The following is a 13635-nucleotide window of genomic DNA, read 5'->3' as shown; positions in this document are numbered from 1 at the left end:
ACATTCAAGGTAAGAAGCAGCGGCTGCACTTTGCTGGAGTGGCGGTGAAGAGATACTCCATGTCCAAGGTAAGAGAAACCCAAGTAAGATGGTAGACACTGAGAGAGGGCATCAGAGGGCAGACAAACTGAAACCACAATCACAGACAACTAGCCAATCTTATCACATGGACCACAAGCTTGTCTAACTCAATGAAACTAAGCCATGCCATGTGGAGCCACCCAAGACAGACAGGTCATGGTAGAGATGTTTGACAGGATGTGGTCCACTGGAGAAGGGAATGGCAAACCACTTCAGTATTCTTGCCTTGAGAACCTCATGAGCAGTATTAAAAGGCAAAAAGATAGGACACTGAAAGAGGAACTCCCCAGGTTGGTAGGTGCCCAATATCCTACTGGAGATCAGTGGAGCAATAACTCCAGAAAGAATGGAGGGATGGAGCCAAAGTAAAAACAATACCCAGTTGTGGATGTGACTGGTGATAGAAGCAAGATTCGATGCTGTCAAGAGCAATATTGCATAGGAACCTGGGATGTTAGATCCATGAATCAAGGCAAATTGGAAGTGGTCAAACAGGAGATGGCAAGAGTGAACGTGGACATTCGAGGAATCAGCGAACTAAAATGGACTGAAATGGGTGAATTTAACTCAGACAACCATTATATCTACTACTGCGGGCAGGAATCCCTTAGGAGAAATGGAATAGCCATCACAGTCAACAGAAGAGTCCGAAATGCAGTGCTTGGAAGCAATTTCAAAAATGACAGAATGATCTCTGTTCGTTTCCAAGGCAAACCATTCAGTATCACAGTAATCCAAGTCTATACCCTGACCAGTAATGCTGAAGAAGCTGAAGTTGAACGGTTCTATGAAGACCTACAAGACATTTTAGAACTAACACCCAAAAAAGATGTCCTTTTCATTATAGGGGACTGGAATTCAAAAGCAGGAAGTCAAGAAACACCTGGGGTAACAGGCAAATTTGGCCTTGGAGTATAGAATGAAGCAGGGCAAAGACCAACAGAGTTCTGCCAAGAGAACGCACTGGTCATAGCAAACCCCCTCTTCCAACAACACAAGAGAAGACTCTATACATGGACCTCAACAGATGGTTAAAACCGAAATCAGATTGATTATATCTTTTGCAGCCAAACATGGAGAAGCTCCATACAGTCAGCAAAAACAAGACCAGGAGCGGACTGTGGCTCAGATCATATTGCCAAATTCAGACTTAAATTGAAAAAAGTGGGAAAAACCACTAGACCATTCAGGTATAATCTAAATCAAATACCTTAAGACTATACAGTAGAAATGAGAAATAGATTTAAGGTACTAGGTCTGATAGACAGAGTGCCTGATGAACTATGGATGGAGGTTCATGACATTGTACAGGAGACATAGAGCAACACCATCCCCAAGATAAAGAAATGAAAAAAAGCAAAATGGCTGTCTGAGGAGGCCTTACAAATAGCTGCAAAAAGAAGAAAAGTGAAAAGCAAAGGAGAAAGGAAAGATAAACCCATTTGAATGCTGAGTTCCAAAGAATTGCAAGGAGAGATAAGAAAGCCTTCCACGGCGATCAGTGCAAAGAAATAGAGGAAAACAACAGAATGAGGAAGACTACAGATCACTTCAAGAAAATTAGAGATACCAAGGGAACATTTCATGCAAAAATGGGCTCAATAAAGGACAGAAATGGTAGGGACCTAACAGAAGCAGAAGATGTTAAGAAGAGGTGGCAAGAACACAGAAGAACTATACAAAGAAGATCTTCACGGCCCAGATAATACCGAAGGTCTGATCACACTCACCTAGAGCCAGACGTCCTGGAATGTGAAGTCAGGTGGACCTTAGGGAGCATCACTACAAACAAAGCTAGTGGAGGTGATAGAATTCCAGTTGAGCTATTTCAAATTCTAAAAGATGATTCTGTGAAAGTGTTTCACTCAATATGCTAGCAAATTTGGAAAACTCAGCAGTGGCCACAGGACTAGCAAAATTCAGTTTTCATTCCAATCCCAAAGAAAGGCAATGCCAAAGAATGCTCAAACTACCTCACAATTGAATTCATCTCACATGCTAGTAAAGTAATGCTTAAAATTCTCCAAGCCAGGCTTCAGCAATACATGAACCATGAAAATCCAGATGTTCAAGCTGGTTTTAGAAAAGGCAGAGGAACCAGAGATCAAATTGCCAACATCTGCTGGACCATGGAAAAAGCAAGAGAGTTCCAGAAAAACATCTATTTCTGCTTGATTGACTATGCCAAAGCCTTTGACTGTGTGGATCACAATAAACTGTGGAAAATTCTGAAAGAGATGCGAATACCAGACCACCTGATCTGCCTCTTGAGAAACCTATATGCAGGTCAGGAAGCAATAGTTAGAACTGGACATGGAACAATAGACTGGTTCCAAATAGGAAAAGGAGTACGTCAAGGCTGTATATTGTCACCCTGCTTATTTAACTTCTATGCAGAGTACATCATGAGAAATGCTGGCCTGGAAGAAGCACAAGCTGGAATCAAGATTGCCGGGAGAAATATCAATAACCTAGATATGCAGATAGCACCACCCTTGTGGCAGAAAGTGAAGAAGAACTAAAGAGCCTCTAGATGAAAGTGAAAGAGGAGAATGAAAAAGTTGGCTTAAAGCTCAACATTCAGAAAACAAAGATCATGGCATCTGGTCCCATCACTTTATGGCGAATAGGTGGGGAAACAGTGGAAACAGTATCAGACTTTATTTTGGGGGGCTCCAAAATCACTGCAGATGGTGATTGCAGCCATGAAATTAAAAGACACTTACTCCTTGGAAGGAAAGTTATGACCAACCTAGACAGCATATTAAAAATCAAAGACATTACTTTGCCAACAAAGGTTTATTGAGTCAAGGCTATGGTTTTTCCAGTAGTCATGTATGGGTGTGAGAGTTGAACTATAAAGAAAGTTGGGCACCAAAGAATTGATGCTTTTGAACTGTGCTGTTGGAGAAGACTCTTGAGAGTCCCTTGGACTACAAGGAGATCCAACCAGTCCATCCTAAAGGAGATCGGTCCTTGGTTCATTGGAGGGACTGATGTTGAAGCTGAGACTCCAATATTTTGGCCACCCGATGAGAAGAGCTGGCTCATTTGAAAAGACTCTAATGCTGGGAAAGATTGAGGGCAGGAGGAAAAGGGGATGACAGAGGATGAGATCGTTGGATGGCATCACCGAAACAATAGACATGGGTTTAGGCGGACTCCGGGAATTGGTGATAGACATGGAGGCCTGGCTTTCTGTGATTCATGGCGTCACAAAGAGTCGGACACAATCAAGCGTCTAAACTGAACTGAACTGAATCTAAATGTAGTCCAATCTTCTTACAGGTTTTATGAGTTTTGTTCTGTGACAACCCTTATTTAGAATTTATTTTTAATCTATGAAACGTGAAAGTGAAGTCACTTAGTCATGTTCGACTCTTTGTGACCCCATGGACTGTAGCCTACCATGCTCCTCCATCCATGGGATTTTCCAGGCAAGAGTACTGGAGTGAGCTGCCATTTCCTTCTCAAGAGGATCTTCCTGACCCAGGGACCAAACCAGGGTCTCCCGCATTGTAGGCAGACACTTTATCATTTGAGCCACAAGGGAAGTCTCATCTAAGAAACTTAACACCAAAAAAGAAAGCATTAATGGTCAGATAAATATACATTTTTTGCTATGTTGAACCTTTTCAAATAATGGCTATGTTTTTATAATATGAAATGTGTGTCTATTTGTCCCTTTGTGTTGAAAACACAAGTTTACTACCTAGACAAGGAAATGGTAAGAGAAAAAAAGTGAATGCTGAGGGTCCTAGCTTTGAACTACACCAAAAATTCCCCATTTTTCCCCTGTAGATCTTTCTGCCCTCTCTCTCTGCCTCCTGGAGCTGAATTATATTAAGATTCCATGTCTTCTGTCTACTAGTTGGCTTCCACCAACAGAAAACTGTCACAGCAGAGTTTATGGAGACAGAAGAATGAAACCAGTGTATCTATTCCTCTAAATCTCGCCTTGCAAGGTCACCTTAAGTTGGTTGTATCCTCCATCCAGAGGTCAATACCCTATTCATAATGACGCCCTGCACAACTTTTTCCTTCCAAATCATAGAAACCCTGCCCTCTCATTTCTTTAGACCTAGAGGATGATGGCATCTTAGCTGCTACTGAGCTCCAGGTCAACGCACCGTTCCTCAGGTTCCATTTTACTGCAGCTCTATAATAGTCACTTTGTAAACAAACTCTCCTTAAACTTCTTATTTCAAATGTACTGTTCAAATTAAGATCCAGACTGATAACAAGAGCCACAATTTATTTGTATAATATTTTTTAAAATTAAAGTAAACAATGTTAAATACTAGATGAATGTAAATAGCATGCACAATTACCAGAAGAAGCCAAAAGGAACTTCAGCTTGAAGCAATTAATCAAAAGAGTTTTCTAAACACAGTTTCCTCTCTGGGATGAATTACAGTTAAGATCTGTTAATATAATTCTTTAACCTCCACAAAACATAGTTTTGCTATTTCATCGTCTCTTTTAAATATTTTTCCACTCCATTAAATAATAGATGCATTATTCCATCTTTTTTCATCCACAAGCCCATTTTTAAGAAATAACCACTGTACTTCTATATCATTTTTGCTTGACTCTTATATTTTGTATCTTTTAATAATATGCTCCTCATTCCATTTCCTCATTTATAAATTTTAGATATAACCTAATTGATTATAAATGAGGAATGAGCTGATTCACCACCAACCCCCTTCCAACCAGTTTTATATTTCTATTTTGCATTCCTCATGTAGTTACTTTGTCTGCTTGGTAAAAGGGCTTACCCAGAGGCTCAGCAGTAAAGAATTTGCCTGCAACTTAGGAGATGTGGGTTCAATCCCTTGGTCAGGAAGAACTCCTGGAAGAAGGCATGGCAATCAATTCCAGTTTTCTTGCTGGAAGAATCCCACGGACAAAGGAGCCTGGTAGGCTGCAATCCATGGGGTTGCAAAGACTCGGACACGACTGAAGCAACTGAGCACACAAGCATATCCTTAGTAAAATACTAACATCTCTACTCTTTCTATAGCTGTGGATAGTATGTTACTCAGCAGAAAACCAAATGCATACTATGGCCAGATATCAATGCAAACCCAAATGTGCTGCATCCATAATTTTTATTCCCCCTTTTAAGATGATATTAATGACCAAAGTCTTCATCACAGTATCACTCTGTTTGTTTCTCCTGCAACTTCTAGCATTTGTGCAAAAACTTTTGCAATGTCAAGCTCAGTAGTAAATAAATACAATTAATTTTCAATGCTTTATCTGTCAGCCAGTCAGTCAGTCAGTTCAGTCACTCAGTCGTGTCCAAATCTTTGCACCCCTCATGAACTGCAGCACGCCAGGCCACCCTGTCCATCACCAACTCCTAGATCTTGCTCAAACTCATGTCCGTTGAGTCGGTGATGCCATCCAACCATCTCATCCTCTGTCGTCCCCTTCTCCTCCTGCCCTCAATCTTTCCCAGCATCAGGGTCTTTTCAAATGAGTCAGCTCTCTGCATAAGGTGGCCAAAGTATTGATGTTTTAGCTTCAACATTGGTCCCTCCAATGAAGACTCAGGATTGATCTCCTTTAGGAGGGACCCGTTGGATCTCTTTGCAGTCCAAGGGACTCAAGAGTCTTCTCCAACACCACAGTTCAAAACCATCAGTTCTTTGCTGCCCAGCTTTCTTCACAATCCAATTCTCACATCCATACATGACTACTGGAAAAACCATAGCCTTGAGTAGACGGACCTTTGTTGGCAAAGTAATGTCTCTGCTTTTGAATATGCTATCTAGGTTGGCCATAACTTTCCTTCCAAGGAGCAAGCATTTTTTAATTTCATGGCTGCAGTCACCATCTGCAGTGATTTTGGAGCCCAGAAAGATAAAGTTTGACACTGTATCCACTGTTTCCCCATCTATTTCCCATGAAGTGATGGGACCAGATGCCATGATCCTCATTTTCTGAATGTTGAGCTTTAATCCAGCTTTTTCACTCTCCTCTTTCACTTTCATCAAGAGGCTTTTAGTTCCTCTTCAATATCTGCCATAAGGGTGGTGCCATCTGCATATCAGAGGTTATTGAAATTTCTCCTGGCAATCTTGATTCCAGCTTGTGCTTGCTCCAGCCCAGTGTTTCTCATGATGTACTCTGCATAGAAGTTAAATAAACAGGGTGACAATATACAGTCTTGATGTACTCCTTTTCCTATTTGGAACCAGTCTGTTGTTCCATGTCCAGTTGTAACTGTTGCTTCCTGACCTGTATACAGGTTTCTCAAGAGGCAGATCAGGTGGTCTGGTATTCGCATCTTTCAGAATTTTCCACAGTTTATTGTGATCCACAGTCAAAGGCTTTGGCATAGTCAATAAAGCAGAAATAGATGTTTTTCTGGAACTCTCTTGCTTTTTCCATGATCCAGTGGATGTTGGCAATTTGATCTCTGGTTCCTCTGCCTTTCCTAAAACCAGCTTGAACATCCGGAAGTTCACGGTTCACGTATTGCTGAAGCCTGGCTTGGAGAATTTTAAGCATTAATTTACCAGCATGTGAGATGAGTGCAATTGTGAGATAGTTTGAGCACTCTTTGGCAAAGAATGCTTTATCTGTAGGTTGATGTAAATGATGAAGGTTAATAAGAGTATTAAGAATGTGAATACACTTTTCTGCTGATCTAAGCATACACATTGGTTATTTTGTACATTTTTAGCAGTTTTGTCGTTAGTTTTCTAACTGTAATGATTTTTTCCCTTGCCTTTATTTCAGCACCAGTAATAGAGAATAATAATAGGTGTTTTATGGACTCCCCCTTTCTCCTGAGGCCTCAGTGAGGACTGGCTGAAGTACAGGCCTGCTCAATAACTACAGTTCAGACGTTCCCCTTCAATGTTCTTCTACAGACAAGTTAGCTCCACTATTTCAAGGATGCCAAGATTCTTTGTCTTCATTTTCTTCCTCTTTTGGATATAGTTCAACCTCAAATAACCTCCCTTTCAAGGATGCAGGAAACATCTTATGACTCTTAAGAGATTATTTATTAGAACTTCAAAGTGCTTTCTTCACTGTCCCAACACTCAACATTGTTGATGGAAAACGTGATCCCAGACTTATCATTTTATGCAGGTCACATTTTTCTTTTTTATCAAAAAAACATATAGAGTCTTTCTTTACCCTTAGCAATTTGAATTTTCACAATTGTATGTCTAGGGATGTCTTCATTCATTGTGCTGAGAACTTAGCATTATCTTGAATTATTTTCAGCCCTGAGAAATCACCATGCATTTTTTATTTGACAATGTTCTCTATTCCATTTTCTTTGTCCTTTCCCTCTGGAACTCCAGGTCTCAGTTTTGTTTTTGTTTTTGTTTTTTGTTTTTTTTTTGTCTCTTAAATTATACATCATTCTTAGATTTGTTCTCCTTTCTGTTTAATTTCTTATCTTTATCCCACAAAGTTTCTATTAAATTTTTCTAGCAATATTTTGGAGCCCTCAGGGTCAGTGCCTTGAAACAGTTCTCTTGGCAGTGATGTCACAGAGGATACCAGGGACACTGGCAAGGCAAGGGCAACAGAACACCAATGTAGACAGAAAGAGGAGCTGGAGTGGAAAAATGAAAATATCCCACAGACCTCAAAAATAATCATGCAAATATGTGGATAAGGAAGGAAATCAGATTTAATGGGTACTTATTAAATTATCTGCCCAGCGCTGATATCTCGGATTTCTTTTTCACATTCCTGCTTCCCTGCACATGTACACCCACACATACCAATATGACTATGGCCACAGAAAACTTCTATGTCTTGGAGCTTGACCTCAAAACTGTTTGTCCTCACGTCATTGGTTCAAGGTGGATATCTGAGTCAAGATGAATTTGTCAGTCCCTTGTTCAAGGATTTTTTAAACAAACTTTTTATTTGAGAATAGTTTTAGATTTACAGAAAAGTTGTGAAGGTTGTATACCCCACACCCCTTTTCCCCTATTGTTAACATCTTACATAGTATTGTACATTTTTTTAAGTTTTTAATTTATTTATTTTACTTGGAGGATAATTACAATATTGTGATGATTTTTGCCATACATCGACATGAATTGAAGTACAATGTACTTTCAGATATCCTGGGATGAGAATCCATTGCTCTGTTTATATCATTTAATTTTTTTTCTTTTTTTTAAAATTTTAATTGAAGAATAACTGCTTTACATAATTTTGAGTTTTTTTGTCATACAACAACAAAATCAGCCATAGGTACACCCATGTCCCCTTCCTTCCATACCTCCCTCCCATCCCCCTCCCTATCCCACCCTTCAGCCCATCGCAGTTCCCTGAATCATACAGCAAATTCCTATTGGCTATCTATTTTACATATGGTATTATAAATTTCTATGTTACTCTCTATATACATCTCCCTTTCTCCCTCCTCTCCTTCCACCATGTCCATAGGTCTATTCTCTATGTCTGTCTCTCCATTGCTGGCCTGAAAATAAATTTATCAGTGCCATCTCTTTAGAATCCATATATATGTATCAGTATATGATATTTATATTTCTCTTTCTGACTTACTGCACTCTGCATAATAGGATCTAATTTCACCCACCTTATTAGAACAGATTCAAATGGGTTCTTTTTTATGGCTGAGTAGTATTCCATTGTATACATGTACCACAGCTTCTTTATCCATTCATCTATCAATGGACATCTAGGTTGATTCCATGTTCTGGGGCTTCCCTAGTAGCTCAGATGGTGAAGAATCTGCCTGCAATGCAGGAGACCTGGGTTTGATCCCTGGGTCAGGAAGGTCCCCTGGAGAAGGAAATGGCAACCCACTCCAGTACTCTTGCCTGGAGAATTCCATGGACAGAGGAGCCTGGTGGGCCACAGTCCATGGGATCTCCAAGAGTCAGACACTACTGTGTGACTAACTTTCAGCTATTGTAAATACTGCTGCAATGAACATTGGGGTACATGTGTCTTTTTCAGTTTTGATTTCCTCAGAGTATATGCCTAGGAATGGGATTGCTGGGTCATAAGGAATCAATACCATTTGCCAATGCAACAAAAAGAATTAAATATCTAGTAGTAAACCTACGTAAGAAGACCAAAGACTATAAGATACTGATGAAAGAAATAAAAGATGGCATAAACAGATGGAGAGATATTCCATGTTCCTGGCTAGGAAGAATCAATATTGTGAAAATGACTATATTACCAAATGCAATCTACAGATTCAATGCAATCCCTATCGAATTACCAATGGCATTTCTCACAGAACTAGAACAAAAAATTTCACAGTTCATATGGAAACACAAAAGACCCCAAACAGCCAAAGCAGTCTTGAGAAGGAATGGAACTGGAGGAATCAACCCTGACTTCAGACTATACTACAAAGCTACAATCATCAAGATAGTATGGTACTGCCACAAAACAGAAATATAGACCAATAGAACAAGATAGAGAGCCCACAGATAAAACCACACACCTATAAGTACCTTAATTTTGACAAAGGAGACAAGAATATGCAATGGGGCAGAGACAGCCTCTTCAACAAGTATTATACATTTTTTGCAATTGATGAATCCTTATTGACACATTATATTAAGACTTGCCTTATATTTTATGACCTTGAGAGTTTTAAGATCAGATATTATGTAAAATGTTCTTCAGTTGAAATTTATCTGATATTTTTCTAATGATTAGACTGGAGTTACTGGTTTTGAGAAGAAAGACTACTGAGGTAAATTGTCTTTCATATTACAACATATCAAGGGTATTTACAATCTATATAACTTACCACTGTTGTTCGTCACCTAGCTGATGTAGTACAGTGTTTGTCAGTTTTCCCCACTCTAAAGTTACCCTTTCCTTCCTTTCCATATTGTAATATTTGGGAGGAAGTCACTACGTGAAACCCATACTTAAGTAGAAAGCTATGTTCCAACTACTCAAAGAAACAGTATCAACATAAATTATTAGGATTTTCCTACAGCACAAGAGATTTATCACTTTTACCTTGTTTACTTAATCATTGTTTTACATTAACATGAGTTCATCAACATTTTATACCTTGAGTTTTAATTCAATATTACTTTTTTGGTTGTTTGAATTTTTCTAGTTTGGCCATTGAAAGCTCTTGCTCCAAGGATTTTTGACCTGATAATAATAGATTTTCTGGCAGTTGAGCATATTTTATGTAAAACTCAAAATTTGTTGGAAGCCAAACTTTTTCTGTCAGAGTAAAAAAGTGACAGAATCAAGTGTGCAGAGAGAAAGGAAAAAATTAAGCAAATGTATCCTAAAAAGTCAGAAAAGACCCCAAAGCAGATAATTTTTGCCCTCACTTTTTTTGTTAGACCTACATCCTGAGATCTTGGTTTCCCAGACTGAGATTCTGTGTGCCTCCTGTTTCCGCAAACAAAGTTATCTTTTTTTTTCTTTTAATTTAGATCTATTTCTTTAGTCTAAAGAGTTAAAACAGCTATGGTTTAGTCTAAGAGTTAAAACAGCTCAATTATTCAAGTGAGGGCACAGGTGAAGAAATTTTGAGAAATGGCTATTAGTATGATCCTACCGATAACTAAAGACCCACGGTTCAATTACATCTCCCTCAGTTCCTATCCCATCTACAGTCTGTCCCAGAGGCCTCTGATGATGACTGCTACCAACATGTTGAGCTCTGCCCACCCTCATAAGTAATGAGGTCCAGAACAGGTGGTACTTCAGCAGTCCTTTGCTTCTAAGTTGAATTTACAGCTCCTGGGGTCTAAATAAGTCCTTGCTGGAAACTTTCAAACTGACACTGAAGACCAGCACAGCCAAAGGACTCACAGCCTGGGTCCCTCTCTCCTGGATCCCTCAGGAACACTGATGTTGATGGAATCTGTCTGATGTGATTTGAGACTGCATCCCTTCAGTCTCCATCTCCTGGCCTGCCCACCTCTTCTCTGCTCTGATCAGTTTTACTGAAAATATTTCTACTATCTCCACTTTAACTCCTCCCATTCCATTCAATTTCTTTTCTATAAAATATTTTGTCTCATTCTCTTCAATCCTTAGTGGAAAATCCCAAAATAGCACATTGGTATTTGGTGTTTGCCAAATTTTATACTCTATAATGACAGGATAAGATTTGAAAAGACATTTCATTCTATCTCAAGAATGAATTTTCAAGGTAGATATTACTCCTGTCTTACAAACTAGGGAATCATCTTCAGAGAAATTTGTTGAATTATCTGACACAATATATGGTAAAGCTTGCATTCAACAAAGGTCTTCAGATTCCAAGGACAGTGCTCATTTACAATACCACACTGCATGCTTTAACACGTTACTGTATTAAGATGGGGCTTCCCAGGTGGCTGCAGTCATAAAGAATCCTCCTGCCAATGCAGGAGGTGCAGGAGATGCAGGTTCAGTTCCTGGAATGGGAAGATCCCCTGGAGAAGGAAATGGCAACCCACTCCAGTATTCTTGCCTGGAAAAGTCCATGGACAGAGGAGCTGGTTGGCTACAGTCTATGGCATCACAAAGAGTCTGAACACGACTAAGCAACTAAGCATGAGTTAGATGAAATCTTATTCTTTGATTGAAAGGAAATTATAGTGACTTTATGTGATATCCTTCTTTGTATAGCTAAGAAAACCAACAGATCTGCAGGTATAACTACATAGCATCCATCCAGATCATCATTTTACAGAAACATTAAGAGTAAATTCTTCCTGTCACAAATAAATATATTGTAGTAGGTATAAAAAAGTTAAAGGAGCAATCTAACTTATTATTGTTAATAATCTGGCTATACCCTGCCAGGCTCCTCTGTCCATGGAATTCTCCAGGCAAGAACACTGGGATGGGGTGCTATTTCCTTCTCCAGGGGATCTTCCCAATCCAGAGATTGAATCTGGTCTGCTGCATTGTAGGTGGTCTCTGTACCAACTGAGCTACCAGGGAAGACCTATTATTGTTAATAATATAATAATAACTGAAACTATGGTTCCAAGTTTATCTTCTTTAGTTAAACTATAACTCAAAACACTGATAGATATTTTAGGAATTGGATTAAATTTTGTTTTTAATTGGAAGTTAAAAGCCAGCTCTATCTAAAAGGTATATTAAGGGCTTTGGTACAAACTTGTCTGGACTAGATTTACTGAAGGCCATTATTAAATAGTTATTTATATTTCAAATAAAGTTGCTGAATTAGCTTTCCATTGCTGTCCTAACAAATTACCACAAATTGTGTGGCTTAAAACAGCACCAAATGTATTATCTTACAGTTCTGGAGATCAGGAATCTGACCTGGGTCTCAACAGTGCAAAATCAGATGCTGTGTTCCTTTCTGGGGTCTCTATGGGAAGATTCATTTCCAGACTCATTCAGGTTGTTAGCAGAATTCAGGTCCTTGCAGCTGAAGGACTGATGTTCTCATTCCTTTCTTGCTGTCCGCTGAGTGCCCTTTCCAGCTTCTGGTGGTTTAGTTGCTAAGCTGTGTCTGACTCTTGTGACCCCATGGACTGTAGCTTGCCAGGCTCATCTTTCCATGGGACTTTCCAAACAAGAATACTGGAGTTGGTTGCCATTTTCTTCTCCAGGGGACCTTCACAACCCAGGGACTGAACCCCAGTCTCCTGCACTGCAGGCAGATTCTTTACCAACTGAGCCTCCAGGGAAGCCCAAAGCACAATGGAGAGGCCACTCATTCTTTTGCTCTCAGTCACCTTCCTCAATCTTTAAAACCAACAATGATGGATGCAGACCTTCCCAAGCTTCAAAGCTCTCCTCCTTCTGTCTGTCTCTCTGACTCAGCCTGGAAAAGGTCTCCACTTTTGCATACTCATGTGATGAGACTGAGTCCACACAGGTGATCCAAGATAATCTCCCCAATTCAAAGTTGATTCCTTTCATCACAACAGCAAAGATTCTTTGGTCATGTAAGGTAACATAGTCACAGGTTCCAGACATTGAAGCATAAGCATGTTTGGAGGCCATTACTACACCCACCACAGCTTCATCATCACTGTAACTTCCTACCACATAGACTTCTACACTCCTGACATTTATTTGCTGCATTAGAATAAACAAAAATGTTTTAAATATTTTTCTTCATTCTGAAGTTTCTCTTATAATCCCCCCAAAAAATGTATACTCTGTGCATGAAATTTAGGAAGTGAGTTTATATGAGAATTTAATTTATAGTAAATTTTCTAAACCATTTTTCATGAACAATACACTTGATAAGTTCTGTTTGCCTTCTTTTCATTTTCATGATACAACCCTCCACTGACTTAATTTTATTTCAGAGGGATTTAGGACTGTTTTCTCTCTTCTTGAATGTTGAAATAACACTGTCACAGCAGTACACTTCCTGAGGAATGAGAATCACCTGTACTCTCTTCTGTAGGAGGGAATTAAAATTGTCAGTTTTACCACAGGTTATTTCATCTTCGAACAATGACTAGTTAGATTTCAGTAATGATATCTCACTCCTACTTGACCTTAACAAAATATTTAAAATACTGCTTAATTAACAATAAACTAATTTTTCCAGCAACCAATTACCCAGAAAAT

This window comes from Ovis aries, chromosome 1 (genome assembly GCF_016772045.2).
Source record: "Ovis aries strain OAR_USU_Benz2616 breed Rambouillet chromosome 1, ARS-UI_Ramb_v3.0, whole genome shotgun sequence".
Classification (NCBI taxonomy): domain Eukaryota; kingdom Metazoa; phylum Chordata; class Mammalia; order Artiodactyla; family Bovidae; genus Ovis; species Ovis aries.
The sequence above is the reverse complement of the archived record's forward strand: the minus strand, read 5'-3'. Positions refer to the sequence as shown.